This window comes from Moschus berezovskii, chromosome 16, assembly GCF_049115385.1.
Source record: "Moschus berezovskii isolate FMDL1 chromosome 16, NW_MosBer_1.0, whole genome shotgun sequence".
Lineage (NCBI taxonomy): Eukaryota > Metazoa > Chordata > Mammalia > Artiodactyla > Moschidae > Moschus > Moschus berezovskii.
The window spans coordinates 65957961-65973827 of NC_142475.1; the positions used below are offsets into that span (position 1 = coordinate 65957961).

At 39.6% G+C, this 15867-nt stretch overlaps 1 protein-coding gene across 14 annotated transcripts in view; it reads right to left on the reverse strand.

Moving 5' to 3' along the window:
* The window catches only part of NSMCE2 (NSE2 SUMO ligase component of SMC5/6 complex), a 242248-nt gene that overhangs the window by 214386 nt on the left and 11995 nt on the right, over positions 1-15867 (reverse strand). Inside the window, exon 1 of one of the 14 annotated variants that reach the window (XM_088844893.1) lies at positions 11161-15852. The exons of the other annotated variants lie outside the window; for them this stretch is intronic. The gene's annotated coding sequence lies outside the window, so the exon portion shown is untranslated. Of the gene's footprint in view, positions 1-11160; positions 15853-15867 lie in introns of those variants that run through there. 14 annotated transcript variants of the gene reach the window in all.

Sequence of the window (15867 nt, forward strand, 5' to 3'; positions counted from 1 at the left end):
ACTTCCCTAATAGCTCAGTTAGTAAAGAATATGCCTGCAATGCAGGAGACCCCGGTTCGATTCCTGGGTCGGGAAGATCCGCTGAAGAAGGGATAGGCTACCCACTCCAGTATTCCTGGGCTTCCCTTGTGGCTCAGCTGGTCAAGGATGCACTTGTAATGCAGGAGACCTAGGTTCGATCCCTGGGTTGGGAAGATGCCCTGGAGAAGGGAAAGGCTACCCACTCCAATATTCTGGCCTGGAGAATTCCATGGACTGTATAGTCCATGGGGTTGCAAAGAGTTGGACACGACTAAGCAACTTTCACTTTCATGAGAGATGCATGCCAAAAAAAGCACATGAACAGGTACTTGACAGTATTGGTCATCCAGGAAATGCAAACTGAAACACTGTTGATAGCACAGTGGATAAGAATACACATGCAGAGGACATAGATTCGATCTCTGGTCCAGGAAGATCCCACATGGCTCAGAACAACTAAGCCCACGTGCCACGACTATTGAGTCCTCTTGCTGAAAGGGCCTGAGAGTAACAACTACTGAGAGCCCATGTGCTGACAGCCTGTGCTCCACAACGAGAAGCCACCACAATGGGAAGGCCCCACTCTCTGCAACTAGAGGAAGCCCAAGCAAAGCAACGAAACCCAGTGTACCCCAAAATAAATAAATGTAAATATCCCCTTAATGGACTCCACACACAAATTCCTAATTTTCAGACAACTACATTACCAAAAAAGTACATTTAACCATATAATTTAAACCACATTTAATTTAATTTAATCACAGTGACTCAGATGGGACTTCACAACATTTTAATGTCTCTCACTGTCATCATTATGGTTTTACTAGTAAAGTATGGAAACATGAATCAACAGAAATCTTTTATGTAACAGATACCAAAGAAACCAGCTTTTAGTCTATAATTACCTCACCAGAGTATGATTGCTTTTCATTATAAACCGTTTTCTCGAATTCCGTGTTCTCAAAGTGTGGTTGTCTGAGAAGCAGCATCAGCAATTCCCCAGAAAACTTGCTAGAAATGCAAACTCTCAGGTCCGACACCAAATAACTAGCAGAATTGGAAATGCTGAGGTGGGGACCAGCAATCTGTATTTTAACAAGTCCTCAGGCTTCCCTGGTGGCTCAGCGGTGAAGGTGGCTTCACTGGGTCATGAAGATCCCCTGGAGGAGGGCATGGCAACCCACTCTAGTATTCTTGCCTGCAAAACTCCATGGACAGAGCAGCCTGGCAGGTTACAGTCCTTGGAGTCGCAAAGTGTTGGACACAACTGTGTGATTAACACTATACTCAAAGGGGATTCTGAAGCCCAGTAAACTGTGAGGGGCCTTGTTCTCAGAAATCTTTTTTTGGCTGCACAGAGCAGCATGTAGGATCTTAGGTCCCTGACCAGGGATTGAACCCACACCTCTGGCAGTGGAAGCAGAGTCTTAACCACTCGACTACCAGGGAAGTCCCAGAGGTGCACAGTTCTAATATATGTTTTACAGTTAAAACGTAAGTTGCTTTTCTCTGAGAGACTTTCTGAATTCAAAGAATTTTAAGACAAAAAAGGAACTGTTACTTCAAATCTATGTTTTCAACAAATCTAGAACTCAGCCAGCTGTTTTCCTATTTTTATACTCCTGAATTATTTTAGGCCTCTTTATTAGACTAGAAAACCAGAACTGAATATAAGATCACATAAATAATACCTTCTACAAAAGCCTTTGTTTTAAAACAAACTTTCCGGCTTAAGTATCCTAGTCATTTACTCAAATATCTATTTTTGTAAATGTATCCAATGTTCCTTCCAAATTTACTATATTTGCTTCTAATTTCAGCCATAGATTGTCATCCCCCAGTGAACATCTACGCAACTTTTAATCAGGTCCAACTAAGTGGAATGGATTTTAAAAACAATTCCAGTTAGAAATTTTTTAATTGTTTCATAAAGATAGTTAAGAAACAGAACAAAAGTAGAAATGGTCTTCAACTCAATCAGGACAACGGGCTCTTGGTAATTCGCTCAGAGACTTGGAGTTAATAAATTCATCTTCTGGGTCTCAGTTCCCTTGTTGTAAGAGGGAACTGATGACCTTAAAGTCCATTTCAGTTCTAACGGTCTGTACATCTGTGATCTTACTCTAATGCTCCATGTACTGTACTTTTACGTTAATGTGACATTGTCATATTATTTTAAGTACCATTTAACAGTTTTAAAATTGTTTTAGGATACATGCCTCTTCTTAGGGTTCAGGAATATCACTATAACACCACTTCCTTGAGAGCTGAATATGAACAATAAAATATGAACATATGTAAACTTTTAGTTGTTGAAGCACCAAAATAGCAGTGTGACTTTAACAGTCTCTTCTTCTGTCTTAGATGGGCTAATTTATCTCCGAAACTATAAAGATGCATGGCATGAACCCCCAAAAGCAAAGATTTCAAACATAATTAACAACATGGGCTCTGTGGGTAGAATGCCCGGGTTTGAATTGAACCTACCAGTAAAGAATTATTTGTCAAAATTATCCAAACTTCTTAAACCTTAATTTTATTAATCTTCTGTTAAGAGGATAATAATAGTATCTTCTCCACAGAAACTAAATGAGCTGCTCTACTAAAAGCACTCAGCACGGAATGGACACTCAATAAGCATTAGGTATTTTTCTAATAGTATTTGCAAAATCAGCTTTCTGATCAGAAGGCATATGTGGAACTCACTTAGTAAACACAAGCGTACAGCTACTTCCTTCAAGGCATCCCACTCTCACTACAATGCGCAGAGGTTTTCAAACTTCAGGAGGAATCAGAACTACTTGGGCTGCTTTTTTAAAACACAGATTCCTGGGCTTGGCTTCTGAAATTTTAAATAAGCATTCCAGTTGTTTCTATGACAAGCTGTTGAGGACGGCAGTTTGAGAAACATTTCTATAGGGGTTTCGAAGAGACAGAACCTTTCCCTTCAAGTACTAACAATCCCCAAGCATTTTTTCCACTTCAGAACTTACTGCAGCTACTGCCATGTTGCTCCTGTTGGCTGTGTACCACATACACCTATGTCCTTTTATGTAGATTTCATTTGCTGTCACTTTTAAGTTCCAATACCTGTGTCCTGATTGAGTGATATAACATAACTCTTTACCTTGTATTTGAAATATGCCTAATCCTCTAAACCCCAACACCTCCAAACATGCGATGACTGAAGGCTCCTGATTCATGAACTATTTCTGACCTCTGAACACAGAAGATTCATTAACCCTGACTGCCGACCTACAAAACTGACTATGGTCTCATTCACAGTCTTGCTCTCAGAATAACACTTCCAACACTGCTGCTAGTAAACATGTCTTCAGTATAGTACACATTTTCAGACAGAGATTGGAATGTCAAAACCCATACAAATTTAACTCACAAAACCTTCATGTATACAAAACAACGTGAACCACAACACAGCAACAATCAGGGACCTGATGGATCCCGGGATGGAATGTAGATTATGACAGAGGAATTTACCTGCATTACAGATATCTGACATAAGCTCATTGAAGGAAGCTGGAGGGAAAGGGAGCTGACTTAAGCAACCCTGAATGGTGTTTTAACTGAAAACTGTTTAATACTACAGACAAAAAAGAACTGTACATAAACACTGTATGCTAGCTTATAATGTTGTCCATCATGGAGGTATGGGCTAACAATTATGAAACTGCTTTACAAAAAAAAGTATCTGGATGGTGGACAGTGGGAACCAAGTCTCTTAATGTTGAAGAGGGAAGTTACAGATAAGCAAAGGAAGAAGACTACAATTTTAGCATGTGATACTAGATAAGAGTTCAAGACATCAGCATGAACACACGGATACCTTAATGCAGATACAGATGGACAGATACAGAAACAATGACAGCTATGTGTTCATATCTGTTAGTATTCATGCATACACTTCCTATCTCTGACTACTGAAAGGGCCTAGAAGCAGTGACATTCTGCTGCATGCTAAGTCTCTTCAGTTGTGTCAGAGTCTTTTGCGACCCCACAGACTGTACCCTACCAGGCTCCTCTGTCCATTGGATTCTCCAGGCAAGGATACTGAAGTGCGTTGCCATGCCTCATCCAGGGGATCTTCCCAACCTAGGGATCAAACCCGAGTCTTCAGCACTGAAAGGCGGATTCTTTACCACGAGTGCCACCGATAAGCATACCGAGAGCCCAGATCTTAGTTTCTAAATATCAATTTCTGATAAATGGAACCAGAACGCCTTGGAGAAACAGATGATTTAGGAACTGGGACAGGGGAAACACAATTCTTTACCAAAGAATTCCCAACTGTGTATGTTGATATTTGTCCCTCTAAGAGGCGGAGCTTAACTCTCCTCACTTGTGTGGGTAGATTTAATGACTTGTTTCCAAAGAACAGTATGTAGAGGGAGAAAAAAGTAACTTTACAGTATACAAACCTGATAAACACTCCTGGGGCCAGGTGCCAAAAATCTGTATCACAGCAAACATGTTGATGTGTTGATGATGGGTACCCCCGGTAACATGTGATGAGAAGGGCTCTTGACTTTCATGGTCTTCCTGCCAAAACCACATAATCTCACTCTAACTATGACAAACCCAAACTCAGGGACATTCTACAGAATATCTAACCAGGATTCCTCAAAGCTGCCAAGGTTATAAAAACCAAGAAAAAAAAAATGGAGAAGAACAGAAACAAACTAAGATGCGACAAGAGATGGTGACTGAATGCAGCGTGACAGCCAGGGCTGGATCGTGGACACTGTCGTGAAAAAAGACACCAGTGAAATCTGAAAGGTCTCCAGTGTACCATTTGCTTTAGTCAATAGTAAAGCACCAATGTTGATTCTTAGTTCTGACAAACATACCATGGGAATGCAATATCTCAACAAGTAGGGGATCTGTGTGAGCGTACATGGAAACTCTGAGTTTTCTACAACTTTCTGTAAAACTAATAATAAAAAGTTTATTTAAAAGAGAGAGACAGAGAGCACAGAACAACCAAATGAGCAGAAAGGGAGACAGAAAAAAGAGATGAAGCTGCATTTAGAAAAGTCTACATGATTAAAAAAAAAATAATTCTTAACTGCTATTTGGTGTAAAGAATTTTACTTGCATGTAAGTAAGGCATTAGCCAGATAACATTATTACTACAACTTACTTTCTTGGTATTCAGAACACCTACGAAACACACACACACATATGAAATCTCTTCTCAACACCATCTTCAAACTGAAAAGATTAAATGGACTTGGATGCAGTGTGGCAGACAAACTGAAGAAGAAATCAAGAAGTACATCTGTTAACTAGTTCAACTATCTTAGACAAGTTATTTCATCTTTCTGGGCCTCAGTTTCCTGATCTGTAATAGAAGGAGGTTTAAAAAGATGCTTTAGGATCCTTTCTGGGTGAAGACAGAACCACCTCCCTGAAACCAAATCCTGCTAGATGTGCTCAGCCCCTCCTCTATCTCATCTGTCTGTAGCTTTACCCAGAACCCAGGATGCTGGCCCAGACCCTCTGCTCATTTCACATATTCTAAGTAACAAATACACATTGCATGGCTTCAATTCCCTTGGGTACGCTGTTCCCAAATACTTACCTTTTTTATCCCGAACTCAAAGACCAACTGCTTAGTGGTCGTCTCCACTTGGAGACATATCTAAAACTGAATTCATTTCCCTCAAAACACTAGTCCTTGAGTTCCCATTTGTGGTAGGCAGAATAAAGGCCCCCCCGCAAAGGTTCCATTTCCTAATCTGCAGAACCTGTGAGTAGGGACATTCCATGGAGAGAGGGAATTAAGGTTGCAACTGACCTTGAGAAGGGAAGATAAATTATCCTGGGTTACTCTGGGTACACCTATTAACAATACAATCACGAGGGCCTCTATTAGTGAAGGAGAGCAAGAGGGTCAATGTCACAGTGATGCAGGATGAGAAAGACCGGACTGGCCACCGCTACACAGGAAGATGGAAGGAATGTGACAGCCCCCAGAAGCTGAGAAAGGCAAGAGAACAACTCTCCCCCAGAGCCTCCACCAAGGAACACGGCCCTTCTGACACGCAGATTTTAGCCCAGGGATTTAACCTTCAGACCCCTGACCTCCAGCTCTGTCTGAGAATAAAACTGTGTTGTTTTAAGCCACTAAGTCTCTGGTAAGCTGTTCCACAGAAACAGCAAAATGATACCCCTGGCTCTTAACGGGGAATGCTTCAGTCAGAAACGAGTATCAGTGCTGACTTCTTCCTTTTCCCTCAATTTCCATATTCAGTAGATCACTGAGTATCATCAACTATCCCCCCTTTGTCTCTTATGAATCTGTCTACTTCTCACCAACCTCATACCACCTTTCTAGTCCAAGTCACTGCTACCTAATGCCTGGGACCAAACAGTCTCCTGATGGTTGGTCTACCCTCAGCTCATTCCTAGGAAACCACTTCCCACAATATAGCCAAAGAATTAAAGCAAATACTAATTAAAGCAAATACCAATTATAATACTCAACACCTCTAATAAACGTATGAGTACCTATCCTAGCTCTTAAAACCTAATTTCTTTTCCAGATCCAGTTAAAATGCAGTCTTAATGAAAAAGAGAAGTTAAATCAGTCACCTCTTAAACACTGACAGGAAATTCAAATTTTGGCAAGGATCCTTTGTAAAGGTTCTTGAGAAATCCATTCCCATGGTGCTCATTGGTTGGGACCAATGAAATCCATTAAAGAAACCCAGAACAAAAGTTTATTAAAATCCTTGTTCACAAGGCAGTCATCTGCTTCACTTGTGCTCTAACTGTATTAGAATGTGAAGGAATTTGCTTATGTTCTGCAAAGTTCCTCCACTGGTGAGAACAGTAAGGATAAGAAGCAAAAACAAGATCACTGGAGTGAAAATGCAAATATTAATATCATTAAATAACTGGATGAACAAAAAATTACACGAACATGCCATCAGTTAATCAAAAGGGAAAAGAATGAAGAAGAGAAACTGTTTCACAGTCAGTCATATGAAGCAACTCTTGGACTCGCATGATAATCTCTTGAGTTCATCTGGATCTATGAAAAGGCTTCTGGGTATTATTAGGGATTTGATATATGAATTTAGTAGGGTTCATTAGTAAACTATTATTGGTATTTTCCTTCCCAGTTATTAAGTATCTAAACACAGGTGCATAGTGTACCTTAGAAAAATAAGGCAGATACAGGGTAATTCTTTGAAATTCAACAAACTCCAAAATAACCAAGGACTCTGGAAGGCTCCATTCTAAGAGAGTAGAGAGTACTAACAGCAGCAGCATCTTCTGTGTAATAGACCACATAATCTTTTTTTTGCAACCAGTTTAAATATCTATTTCAGTCTGTCCCAAAGGCACTCCAATCCTCTGTGCTTGAAATTAAACCCCATACTAATTTTTCTGAAACTAGAACACGTTTCTGCTTCAGCAAGTGTCACAGACGTCATTTTGTTCCTACTGAGAAGATGATGTCCATTCCCAGGCCCCTTCCCCCACATACACTTGGCCATCACAACACATTTTCTCAGTGTCATTCTTCATTCCAATGGGAAGGTATATACTTTACAGCTGTTTATTCACTAATCCTCTTTATTATCAAGGTAAGTGTTTACAGGCTGACAAGCCAAGCTACTTTGTCATCTGGCATGACAAAGTGCATAAATTGTTTCGAACTAGGAACAACTGTGAAAAGGAGATATTGGCCGTATTTTACCCACAAAGAAAAAGCAGCGCAAAGAACTGAAATAACTGGTTTAAAGTTACACAGATAACAGAACTTGCATTTTAACTCAGGGCTATTTGTACAATATGAAATTTGTACAGCATTTACTTTATACAATACTAATTCTCAACCAAGAGCTCCAAACGATCATTCCCCTCTGCAAAGGGCCCAAATAACTATTAACAAAAAAAATTTTTTTTTTTTACCTGCAGTGGCCAAAAAGTAATTGACCTGAAAATAACATAACATTGTGAAACAATGATTATTCAATTAAAAAAAAAATCTAATGAAAACAGCTCTGTGGACTCTGGAGATTGAATAAAAACTATAACTAACAGTAAAACAAGCAAACAAATAAATGAAAGGATGTGTTCAAAAATTTGGAAAAAAAGGTAATTGACCAATAAAATGTGAGTGCTTTGTGCCAAGTATTGTGGAGGGCATTTTATATATATTCAATTCTCACATCAACCCTAAATAAAGGTGGGAATAAAGGAGCTGTTTGTGGGTCCACAATCAAATACTCATTAGATATGAGGACAATATTATCCTATTTTACAGATGAGGAAGCCAAAACCTCAAGTCTCCATGCTATTAACTTTCAGACCTGGTTCTTAAAAGTCCTAAATTATTCTACCTAGCCAACCAAGGTATTTTGCTGCCCCATAGGGCAAAAAGGAAAAGTGGCAGTAACCAAGGCCTTACTACTGCAAGATGAAATGTACTACATCATCTTGATGTAATGGTACTAAAGCTCTAATACATGGTGCTAAAAATCTGAGAAGGGCCAAACTGCAGCCCGTCTTCAAGGTGAACTACTTGCACCTCCCTGGATCTGTCAGGTGTTGGGAAGCAATTCTTCATGTGCCTCACACATCTCTGCACAATGTTTGGAAGCATGAACTGCCCTTTTGTCCCAGACTATCTTTCAAAGATGTTTGTATAATGAACAAAGCTTTGGAGACAGAGCAAGAGTCTCACTCCAGAGCAAAAGTCAGACAGGTTTACTGCCTACTAAAAACATCTGAGTTCCCCAAGCTTAAGGTTCCTCGACTCCAACACAAGCCCACTGCAGTATCCCCCTGGAGCTCTTCCCTATCAACCCTGAAAGGACTCAGATTGGGAGTGAACCTACAGGAGGTAGGTAGAATCATAAAGCTTGATGTACCACAGAAAAGGCCTTTGTCTCAGACTCAGGAGTCTCCTGCTCTCTGCCAGCATCCATCCAACCGTGGCAGGCTAACTTGATAGCATCCACTTAGGGTAAAACCCCAGACCCTCCACAGATCTTGACACCAAACTCTTTGGACCACCTCTCACCTTTGCTTTCCTCAGAGATACCCTCTCCCACTCTACAGAAGCCACTGTTCATCTTTTGGTCATCATCTTCTACATGAAATTCCTCCTAAGGTCCTCAGCTAGAATTTACTACTAACCACATAGTGCCCCCATTGTTTACTGAACATACTGTATTCTCACAGCGCTTTTAAAGTTTTATTCTACTTACTCATTTGTGTTCTGTGCCAGTTATCAATTTATTGCCTCTCCCAGCTCAAAGCTTATCTTTTTATACATGCTCTGTGGTAATCAATGAAGTTGCTTTAAGCATTTCTCCTTACAGTGAGCAGAATGTTAAACTTTCTCAATGGGGGTAGTGATGGAGGACACTGCAGGAGGAAAGGAGCTCTGCAGAGAACATCACACTTAATGATGAAAGACTGAATGTTTCTGTCCTAAGATAAGGAACACAATAAAAATGCCTGTTGCGCTTCCCAAATGGCTCAGTCGTAAAGAATCCACATGCCAATGCTGGAGATGCGGGTTCGAGCCCTAGGTCAGGAAGATCCCCTGGAGAAGGAAATGGCAACCCACTCCAGTATTCTTGCCTGGAAAATTCCAGGGACAGAGGAGCCTGACGAGCTAGAGTCCATGGGGTTGCCTAAACAACAAGGATGCCTGTTCCTGACACTTCTATTCAACACTGTATTTACCGCAGCTTCTAGCATCAGGGAAGAAAAAGAAATAAAAAGACTGGAAAGGAAGACATAAAACTATCTCTATTCACAGATGACATGATCTTGCATAAAGAAAATCCTACCACATCCATTAAAAATACACACATATACACACAATATACATATATATATATATAAACTAATAAGTGAGTTCAGCAAGGTTGCAGGATATAAGAGCAACAAATAAAAATCAATCGTATTTTCACAATTTGCAATGAACAATTTGAAAATGAAATTAAGAAGATAATTCCATTTACAATAGCACCAAAAAGAATAAAATGCTTTAGAATAAATCAAAAAAAGAAATGTAAAACTAATGCTCTGAGAACACTGTTGACAGAAATTAAATAAGATTTAAATAAATGCAATCCCATCAGAATCCCAGCTGTCATCTTTGTAGAAACTGATAGGCTGATCCTTAAATTCGTATAGAATTACAAGCGATCCCAAAGATCCAAAACAATTTTGAAAAAGAAGAGCAAAGTTGGAGGACTATACTTCCCAACTGCAACTCTTACTACAAAGCTACAAGACGCTGCGGTACAGGCATAAGGAAAGGACTACAGAATTCTATCAATGGAACAGAATTAATTGAGAGAACAAAAATAATCATGTATGCCAATGGTCAACTGAATTTCAACAAAGAGGAACGAAGACTATTCAGTAGAGAAGGAATGGTGCTAGGACAACTGGACAGTTACATGCGAAAGAATGAAACTGGACCACTAACTCAAACCATATACAAAATTCACTCAAAATTTAATGTAATAGCTAGAACTTTAAAACTCCTGGGAAAAAACTAGGAATAAATTTGCAAGACCTTAGATTTGGCAATGAATTCTTAGGTATGACATCAAAACCACAGGCAACAAAAGAAAAAACAGATAATTGCACTTCATCAAATAAACTTCTATGCTTCAAAGACTACTATCAAGAAAGTAAAAAGACAACGTGCAGAATGGGAAAAAAATTACAAATCATTTAATTGATAATGGACTGATACCTAGAAAACATAAAGAACTCTTAAAACTCAGAAACAAATAACTCAATACAAAAATGGGGAATGGATGTGAGTAGACATTTCTCCAAAGAAGATGCACAAACGTCCAGAAAGAACATGAAAAGAAGTTTCGTATCACTGCTTATCAGGGAAATGCAAATCAAATGTGCAGAACAGCATTTCTTAATAATATACAAATAACAATTAATAACCACAAAGCAATGTCTATCAGTGCGCACAGAAAATGTATATCCAAAGAGTGGAATACTATTTAGCCATAAAAAAATAGGGCAATTAACTGGGAGGGGACTAAAAGAAAGCTAGGTTATCCTAAGTAAAATCCCATCAAGAGCAATAATGAAACAGCAATGAGATCATTTTTAATCAACCTCATTATGGCCCAGATGCTGCTTGAATCAGGGAAAGAGCAGATCCAAATGGTAATGAAGCCTCCTCTCAACTTCAGTCTAGGCGTAAGTGCCAACTCAAAAATGCCTTTAAAGAAATTCATGCAAGGAATGCCTCTTTGAGAGCTGGTCACATGCAAAAGTGAAGCAAGAAGCACATCTGTTTGCCCCAAGGGCCTCTAGTTCCTCTCCAAATTGGGTTCATAACTCCCACCCACAGAGAGAAAGTCAGTGCCTGGAGCAGCACCCAGGGACAAGCAAATTAGCATTTCCAAGGTCAATTGCTGACAGGCCTAATGGTTTACAGCAACCAGGATATTCTGGCTGCTGAAGTTAAGAGGCTTAGCCTCTCAAGCTCACTCAACACCAGCAAGAAACTAATTTAACACATCAACTACAAAATATGAAAATATTGTAGGTGTGGAGTCAAATCAGCATATGATATTCCAAACAGAAACAAATATTAATAGGATCTGCAGAAGTAAGTAATTTTAAGCTAGTTAAACAATTTTGGGAAAAACCTAAAATACCAATCCCACCAGTAGTAGAGTACTGATAAGAATAAAAAAAGAGAAAAAAAATCAACACATAATATATTACCTTATTTTACCAACTGGTTTAATGTGAATATTCATCAGAACTACTTTAAAAACTCTGCAAAACTAACTGATTCAAGTCCCATTACAATTTCCTGCCCTCCTCTGAGAGTCACTGGAAACTAAAATGCCCTCTGTACTTGCTGCTATGACAACTGCCATTTCTAACATGGAACTATTAAGCATCTGAAACATGGCTAGTCCAGACTAAGAAAAGAATGTGGGTACAAAAATAACTCAATTGTCATATTGATTATATGTTGAGGTAATATTTTAGACAACCTTAGATTAAATAAAATATTACTAAAATTATTGCCTCCTCTTTTTTCTTACTTTTTATAATGAGGATACTAGAAAATTTTTAATTAAACATGTGGCTCACATATTTTTACTGGACAGTGCTACTCCATATAAATAACACATTTATGTAGCGCACACATACGTAATTTCAGGTGTAAAGTAGAGAAAGAGGGAGAAATGGATCTGGATAATAAATATCTTCTGTAGAATAATCAAACTGGTTTCATCTTTTAATCACCAATCTAATAAAACCTCCTTTCTGGTTACTGAAAGACAAACTTTTATGTCTTTTAAAAAGGACCTGATGTTTCAAAAATGATTCTAAAGTCTGTTCTACTTCTGCTATGAACTGTCTCCTTTTCCTAAAATTAAAATAGTCTTACTTCCTTCTTTTCAGTGATCAAAGATACATGATAAAGTGCCAATCTAATTTTTAAATCTGATCGAGTGACTCCATTTCAGTTTTTTCTGTGATAGCCATTTTCACACCTGTTAGGTCTTTGAAACCAAACCCATGCTTTTGCTTCAGAGATTTTTTAAAAAGTAGAATCAACACAATGACTGTTCTCCAGCATCTAGAAAAACCCAGGCAATACTGAGGTACTATACAAACTGCTTTAAAAACTAAAATATGACTCATTTACTATTTCAAAAAGTAACATCCCAATGTGGATGGGAGAGCTTAGCAAACAGGAGAGCACAGCAAGCAATTATTTCCACACATTCCACCATGTGTAGAAACCATGCCAACTCTCAGGTTGTTGGAGTCAGGGGAAGAAAGAGAATCTGGAGGTGTTGAAATGGCTGGAAATTTATGGAGTGAGACTGCACAGTAAGACGAGGTGAGGTGAGGCCAGCGACTGCCCAGACTTTCCTCTGTGGGTCTCAAAAAGGAAACAACCCGCCTTCTGACTAAGGAAAGCAATAGGAGAGGAAAACACATTTCACTCTTTCTAACGTCCCCAAACTGTCCCCACTACAGGTGGCCCACTGACAGAACTGTTCACACTGTTCATATTTGTATAAACAGTACAGATAAACTTTTTAAAAGTGGTTTTTAAATGTTATCTTCAACAACAAGATTCACTAAGGTAGAATGGTAAGGTAGAATGGTAAATATGAGATGTACTCTTCTATTTTGTGACAGGGCCAGCATCTATCTCTGGTAAATGAACTGAGTAACCTGTATAAACAGAAATAAAACCAGTGGAAAGGAGAGCTACAGTCCTCATTCCTTCCTGGAAGAGGTGACCTTTAACCTTAATAGCCCTACCTGTCTGTTGTTCTGATAGAATCAACACATTTTTTGTATCCTTATATATATAGACTAACTCAGGTTCCAAGTTATGAAATTTCAGTAACTTAGTGATTATACCTTTTAAACAGTCTTGAAACTGCAATTAACACACACAGTAGGGGCCCAATGGCTACCTGATTAACAAGTGTTCTGGTGCCACCTAGTGGTGTATGCTTCCCATCAAAGGGGAAATAATGATTAGACTAGGGTTCTTGGCCGATGCAGGAGCAACATCAGCGTATCCTAGACCTACTGAAACTTTAGTACTAGGGCCCAGGAATCTGTTTTAACAAGCCCTCTAAGGTAATTCCTCCCATGTGTGAGCACAACTGGATTAATCAGTACTGACACAAAAATTAAGTGCAGAGTCAAAAAAATTAGGTTCTCAAAAATAAACAAAAGTGCTCAATTTCCAATTTTGGAAAGAAATTTCCTTTTCTGTATTTTGAATCCAAATATCTATATTTAAGGAACTGCATTAAAAGCCATTTACTAACACATTAATATACATCCAAAATTTGATAGCCCCAGTCTCTGAAAATATCCTAAATGAACCCTGAGGTCTATGTCCCAAGGAAATCCAGTACAAAGGAAAGGCCAAACACATAACAAAACAAAAATACAATGAAAGTGAAAGTTGCTCAGTCGTGTCCTACTCTTTGCTACCCTGTGGACTATATAGTATATGGAATTCTCCAGGCCAGAATACTGGAGTGGATAGCTGTTCCCTTTTCAAGGGGATCTTCCCAACCCAGAGATCGAACCAAGATCTCCCGCACCGCAGGTGGATTCTTTACCGGCTGAGCCATCAGGGAAACCCAAGAATACTGGAGAGGGTAACCTATTCCTTCTCCATCATATCTTCCCGACCCATGAAACAAATCGGGGTCTCCTGCATTTTAGGTGGATTCTTTACCAGATGAGCTACCAAGGAAGCCAAGCCCAAGAAAGTCAAAGTGTTAGTCGCTCAGGCTCTCTGCAATCTCATGGACTGTAGCCCACCAGGCTCCTTAGTCCATGGAATTCTCCAGGCAAGAACACTGGAGTCAGCTGCAATTCCCTCCTCCAGGGGATCATCCCAATTCAGGGATCAAACCCAGATCTGTATTGCAGGCAGAGTCTTCACCACATGAGCCACCTTAAGAAAAAGCATTAATTGTTATCAGGATATCAGGTTATGGCCTCGTAAGGGGGCCCACCTGAAAAGCCAAGGTGGTAGAACACTGCTGATTTTTAAATAAAGAGTCATTTAAAGGGCTTCCCAAGTGGCACAGTGGTAAAGAACCCACCTGCCAATGCAGGAGATGCAAGAGACACAGATTCCATCCCTGGGTTGAGAAGATCCCTTGGAGAAGGGAATGGCAACCTGCTCCAGTATTACTGCCTGGAAAATTCCATGAACAGAGAAGCCTGGCATGCTACAGTCTGTGGGGATATAAAGAGTCGGACATGACTGAGTGACGGAGAGCACACTGATGATGACACCCCGATAACAACAGACACTGCAAAAAAGGTCCACTGTTTATATCTGCTCCTACGCAACGTTACAAAGGAATCAAGAGAAAGCCTTGCTGAACCTTTATTTTCTATGCAGGTCTTAGAGGAGAACTTGGTTACTTTAAACTTAAAACAACTGGGATTCATTAAGAGAAGTTCCACAATGCATCTAGTTGTTTGCATTCCCTTAAATTCAGCTTGATATTATGCTCTTCTTTGCTGGGGGGAACTAATCTTTAATAAGTATCTGTTTATTTATAATTTAAAAGTAATATGCTTGAAGTAAAAAAACTGGATCAAGAGATATATGTCCAATATGACTACTGGTCCACAGAGTCACAATTAAGTATATATACCATCCTTCACTCCATGGCTTAAATGACAAATCTATCACTTAAAAGAAAAAAATCAACTCTTGAAAGGTTAACCATGCAAAACCAAGCCTCAAATACGACAGGTAACATCACAGACATTAATATCGATGGCATAAAATATAAAGGAACTGCAACAAGAGACAGAGAAAATACACCCCCCAAATGCCTCTGACATCACTTAACGGCTGGTAAGAATTACTGCCATCCACTGAGGGTCATCAGAAAGCGGCACCAGAAAATCTAGGTCAAGGGGCTGAAATCAGGCCAAATTGGTTTTAAATTCAAATACCCTAGCTGTCACTTACGTGTGTGCCCTGTGGTAAGTTACTTCAACTCAGTAAGCCTCATTTCCCCATCTATAGACTGAGGATAAGACTACCCCGTTCAGTGATTTTCACCACCTTGCCTGTCTGCATGCCTTCTCAGTCGTGTCCAACTCTTTACAACCCTATGGACTGTAGCCTGCCAGGCTCCTCTGTCTATGGGATTTCCCAGGCAAGAATACTAGAGAGGGTTGTCATTTCCTCCTCCAGGAGACCTTCCAGACCCAGGGATCAAACCGGCATCTCCTGCATTGGCAGGACAGGTTCTTTACCACTGCACCGCGTGGGATTTTCACTGCACG